At 35.4% G+C, this 6,240-nt stretch overlaps 1 non-coding gene across 1 annotated transcript; it reads right to left on the bottom strand.

Annotated features, from left to right (window-relative positions):
• Window positions 1-4,094: 4,094 nt before the first annotated feature.
• Window positions 4,095-4,285, bottom strand: LOC114081207 (U2 spliceosomal RNA). The gene has a single exon (XR_003580744.1). It is a non-coding gene; the product is annotated as a U2 spliceosomal RNA (small nuclear RNA).
• Between the last annotated feature and the right edge of the window lie 1,955 nt (window positions 4,286-6,240).

Genomic DNA, 6,240 nt, shown 5'->3' with positions numbered 1-6,240 from the left:
AAAAGAACACAAAATTTATATGGAATCATTAAATATTGAAATGAATTAGCAAATGGGATGGAAAAACTACCTTTTCTAATGGTGGGGCAAGAGTTATTCCTACACTGGACTGAATTAAATCTATAGACAAAAAATATTTTGCATTATATTTGCCTACCTAAAACTGACTAAGATAGTTTAAAAGCTATGAAAAGCTGGGCTCAGGTTACTGTGCTGGTGTGCTGTAAACCGTGTAGTTTTCCATGGAAACCAAAAATTTTCTCTATACCTTAATTTTAAAAATTGTATCTTTTTTGCCTATGTCCTGCACAGAAATAAACATTCCAGAATCTAACAATTTGCCTTGGAAGATTAGTAGTATCTAATTTATTATTAAGAACATAACTTATAGAAATGTGTCACACTGTTCAGTTACCCTGCTAGAAAGTTCAACCGCTGGGATTTATTTATATGTTAAGCTATTGATTCCAAAGACTCTTTTCCACCCACATGTTACTGCCTCACACACACACACAAAAAAAAAAAAAAAAAAAAATCAAGGTGCAAGGAGACAGATGTGTAAATAGTAATTATATGTTGTGTGTTACAATAAATAAAGGTTTGCACAATAGCACCACAGGAAAAAAATAATCAGTACAATCTCCTTGTTTGTACAGCTCTTCACGTCACTTGGACATGAGTTTCTTTTTTTTATTGAAACATTTTTTTAAAATTGTTTAATTACCCGTGTTTTAAAGATTTTTTTAAATTAGTTATACATGACAGCAGAATGTATTTTCACACTTTGTACACAAAAGGAGCACAACTTCTCATTCCTCTGTTTGTACATGGTGCAGAGTCACACCAGTAGTGTAATCATACATGTATATAGGGTAATAATGTCCATATCATTCGATCACTCTTCCCACCCCCAAACCCTCTCGCCTCCCCTCACTCCCTTCTGCCCAATCAATCCAAAGTTCCTTCATTCTTCCCTATACCCTCATTTTGGATTAGCATCTGCTTATTAAAGAAAATATTCAGCCTTTAGGGTTTTTTTAGTTTTATTGATTTTTTTTAAATACATGACATCAAGATGCATTATAATTCTTATTACACATATAGAGTAAAATTTTTCATATCTTTGTATATAGAGTATGTTCATGCCAATTTATACCTTTATATATGTACTTTGTTATTTTGTTTTTTTCTGCATTACAGTTCTTATTACACATATATACCACAATTTTTCATATTTCTGTTTGTATATAAAGTATGGTGAGACCCAATTTGAGTCTTCATACATGTACTTTGGATAATGATGTTCATCACATTCCACCATCCTTGCTAACCCCCTGCCCCCTCCACTTCCCTCCCACCCCTTTTCCTATCTAGAATTCATTTAATCCTTCATGCTCCCCCTCCCTACCCCACTATGAGTCAACCTCCTTATATCAGAGAAAACATTTGTCATTTGGCTTTTTGGGATTGGCTAACTTCACTTAGCATTATCTTCTCCAATGCCATCCATTTACCTGCAAATGCCATGATTTTATTCTCTTTTAATGCTGAGTGAAATTCCATTTTGTATATATGCCACATTTTTTTTATCCATTCATCCACTGAAGGACATCTAGGTTGGCTCCACAGTTTAGCTATTGTGAATTTTGCTGCTATAAACATTGATGTGTGGGGCTGTGGATGTGGCTCAAGCAGTAGCACGCTCGCCTGGCATGCATGCAGCCCGGGTTCGATCCTCAGCACCACATACAAACAAAGATGTTGTGTCTGCCGAAAACTAAAAAATAAATATTAAGAATTCTCTCTCTCTCTTTTTAAAAAAATAAATAAAAACCAAAAAACATTGATGTGGCTGTGTCCCTGTAGTATGCTATTTTTAAGTCCTTGGACTATACCTTTGGGTATAGTCCAAGGAGAGGGATAGTTGGGTCAAATGGTTGTTCCATTCCCAGATTTCCAAGGAATCTCCATACTGCTTTCCATATTGACTGTACCAATTTGCAGTCCCATCAGCAATGTATGAGTATATCTATTCCCCACATCCTCCCCAACACTTATTGTTGTTTGTCTTCAAAGCAACTCTTAACAAATACAAAAAGGTAGAGATACTACCATCCATTTTATCAGATCATAATGGAATTATATTGAAAATCAATGACAAAATAAAAAATAAAAATTTCTCTATCACCTGGAGACTAAACAATATGCTACTGAATGAAAAATGGGTTACAGAAGACATCAAGGAGGAGATTAAAAAATTCTTACAGGTATATGAGAACATAGACACAGCATATTGAAATCTCTGGGAAACTAGGAAAGCAGTACTAAGAGGAAAATTCATTGCATGGAGTTCATTCCTTAAAGAAGAAAAATTCAACAAATAAATGACCTCACACTACATCTCAAAGCCCTAGAAAAAGAAGGACAAATCAGCAGCAAAAGCAGTAGAAGGCAAGAAATAATTAAAATTAGAGCTGAAATAAATAAATTTGAAACAAAATAAAAAATTGAAAAAAATGACAAAACAAAAAGTTGGTTCCTTGAAAAAATAAATAAAATTGACAAATCCTTAGCTATGCTAATGAAGAGGAGAGAGAGAACTCAAATTACTAACATACGTGATGAAAAAAGGTACTATCACAACAGACACTATAGAAATATAGAGTATAATTAGAAATTATTTTGAAATCTTATACTCCAATAAAGTAGAAGACATTGAAGGCATCAACAAATTTCTTAAGTCATATGATTTGCCCAGTTGAGTCAGGAAGATATACACAATTTAAACAGACCAATAGAAGAAGCCATCAGAAGCTTACCAACCAAGAAAAGCCCAGGACCAGATGAATACACAACTTAGCATCATATTCTCCAGCTCCATCCATTTACCTGCAAATGCCAAATTTTAGTTCTTTTTAAAGGCTAAGTAATATTCCATTGTGTATCTGTACAACATTTTCCTTTCCATTCATCTGTAGAAGGGCATATACATTGGTTCCATAGTTTAGCTATTGTGAATTTAGCTAAATTTATAAACAGTGATGTGGCTACATCACCATAGTATGCTGATTTTTATGTCATTTGTGTATAAACTGAGGAGTGGGATAGCTGAGTCAAATGATGTTTCCATTCTAAGTTTTCTGAGGAATGTCCATACTGCTTTCCATAGTGGTTGTACCAAATTGCAGTGCCACCAGCAATGAATGAGTGCACCTTTTTCCCCACATCCTCACCAGCATTTGTTATTGCTTCTTTTCTTGATAATTGCCATTCTGATTGGAGTGAGATGAATCTCAGAATAGTTTTGATTTGCATTTCTCTAATTGCTAGAGACGGTGAACATTTTTTCATAATATTTGTTGATTGATTGTATTTCTTCTGTGAAGTGTCTGTTCAGTTCCTGAGCCTATTTATTGGTTGGGTTTTGTGTGTGTGTGTGTGTGTGTGTGTGTGTGTGTGTGTGTGTTTTGAATTCATTCTTTATATGTCCTGGAGATTAGTGTTCTAACTGAGGTCTTGTGGTAAAGATTTTCTCCCATTCTGTAGGCTCTCCATATTATTGATTGTTTCCTTTGCTAAAAAGAAGCTTTTTAGTTTGAATCCACACCATTTTTGATTTTTTATTTTACCTCTTGCACTTTAGGATCTTGTTAAGGAAGTTGGGTCCTAAGCCAACATGATGAAGATTTAGACCTACTTTTTCTTCTATTAGGTGCAGGGTCTCTGTTCTAGTGCCTAAGTCTTTGATCTGCTTTGAATTAATATTTTTGTGCTGTGTGAGAGATAAGGGTTTAATTTAATTTTGTTACATATAGATTTCCCAGCACCATTTGTTGAATAGGCTATGTTTTTGGAGCCTTTGTTCAGTATGAGATAATCGTATTTATGTAGTTTTGTCTCTGTGTCTTCTATTCTGTACCATTGGACTACATGTATATTTTGATGTCAATACCATGCCATTTTTATTACTATTGCTCTGTAGTATAGTTTAAGGTCTGGTATTATGATGCCTCCTGCTTCACTCTTCTTGCTAAGGATTGTTTTACCTATTCTGAGTCTCTTATTTTTTCAAATGACTTTTTTTAGTCTCCTGAGGAGAGTGCACTATTCCTGAAGGTACTGCGATACCAGGTCAATGTGTGGAGTGGATAGAGCAAGCTCCTATTCCATTTCCCTGCTCCAAAAATCCATTTAATATATTGTCCTCGGATACAGAACATATCAGATATTAAACTGATAAGAACAGATACTACACTTGATTTTAGCCAAAAGGCCAAGAAGTGATTCCAAATGAATTTTATAATTGCTTTTTCTACTTCTGTGAAGAACTTAACCTAGCAAATTTGGGAGGGATTTTGGTGGGGAAAGAGAGCCATGCAATTCATAGTGTAGAGGAAATGATTTAAGAACATCATCTGCTTAGATAATTTTTTTTCATTTATTCAGGCATCATCTTTGTGAGCTATAAAGGTTTATTTTTTTGACACTGAAGTTTCAACAAGCTACAAACATTCTTTTTGGATCAACTTTTTTTTTTATAATTTTGAAGAGAACTTTTAAAAGTTTTAGAATAATTTTATATTGTTGGTAAAGTTGCAAAGATGTACACATAGTTCATCCAGATTCCCTCATTGTCGATATCTTATAATGTCATAATATATTTGTCATGATTAAAAAAAAACACTGGTGTTTACTATTAACTAATTGTCAGACGTTATTTGGATTTTGCCAGTTTTTCCATTGATGTATTCTGTGGGTTCCAGGATCCTGTACTTAACTGTCATTTCTCCATGGTCTCTTATGCTTGAGGTCAGTTTCTCTCTTTGCTTTTTGTTCATGCCCTTGACCATTTTGAGGAGTTCTGTCTGGAGGTCCTGTAGAATGTCTCTAAACATTGTGTTGGTCTGTCATTTTTTTTTTCCATACGTTTACTCTGGAAAAGTCTAATATTACATTGGAAAAATCTTGCAGGTTAAGTGTCTTTAATGTCATACCACATTGGGAGCTTTATGATGTCCACATGATACCACTGAAGATGTCCACCTTAATCACACTGTAATTTCTGAGACTGTTTAAGAATAACTCTAGAACTTGTTGGAGCATCACCAGAAAGGGGATGTGAAGTTTAAAGGGGGGCATTATCGGATGTTCTGTCCTCTGATGTTCCCCCTCCTCCATGAGTCAGTAACCTGACTTTCACTAGGGTCAATGTCCTTCTCCAAATAGGAAAGGACAAGAAAAAATGCCAGCCGTGTTAAATGGTGTTTGGTTTGTGCCTGCACAGCCAGAGCAGGAGGAACACATTGGCTTCCAGTAACTTACAAAGAAGCTCTACTAGGTCATGTCTTGCCCTTCCACAGCAAGCCCTTTGAAGTAAGAGAACATTCCCTGGGAGAATGATACATGGCCCCATTGTAATTGTGTCAAACACCTAGATAAATCTTGAAATTAAGGAGCCACAGCTGGGGATGGGCAGAGACTCCCTCACTCCCAACCTTTCAGACTCATCTAAGTGTCCCTAGGCTGGTTTTGCAAAAGTCACTTGCCCTCTTTTCCAGGGTAAGAGGGCCACACCTGAAACCCTCTCTGAGTCCAGTCATAAAGATATTTTCTAAAACATACACAATGTGCTGAAAATAATCTCTTTTTTTCAGGTTTATTTTTCTTTTTGTGCAAACAGCCTGTACATAAGCAATTTTTTAAAATTATTTCATATTTTAAGGTGGAGAAAAAGTCTCTGTATGCATTGATCTTACCTAATAAACCAGAACTCTTATTCTTAGGTGAACTTGGGAAGGGATAAAGAACAAAGGGAAATGATGACCTTTTTTATTTGCTTATGTTCTGTGTAGTTTAAAATGAGCTATGTCAACTTCCTTTTAGGAGTACGGCAGAATACTGACTGTCCCACGTTAAAGGTACATGCTTGAGTAAACAATACAAGTTTGGCATTGGGTTGGCTATCTCCTACATCAACCTCTCCCAGGCTGGACCTCAGGGGAAGAAGAGGCCCATGGATATACAAACAACAAAGACTGACTTCTGGAAATTACAACTTCTCTCAAGACACAGTTCCCTGTGGACTTTTACTACATTTTTGGTTTTAAATGGAGATGAGGAGGATTTGCACAAATTGAACCATATGACAAAATCCTAAAAACTAAATTTAAATTTGCGAGGCTATTAGCTAGATGAATTCTGTTTCAATTAGAGAGACTAATTTAGAAGAACTTTCAAAGC

The sequence above is a fragment of the Marmota flaviventris genome, chromosome 2 (genome assembly GCF_047511675.1).
Source record: "Marmota flaviventris isolate mMarFla1 chromosome 2, mMarFla1.hap1, whole genome shotgun sequence".
In the NCBI taxonomy this organism is placed as follows: Eukaryota; Metazoa; Chordata; class Mammalia; order Rodentia; family Sciuridae; genus Marmota; species Marmota flaviventris.
The sequence above is the reverse complement of the archived record's forward strand: the minus strand, read 5'-3'. Positions and strand labels throughout refer to the sequence as shown.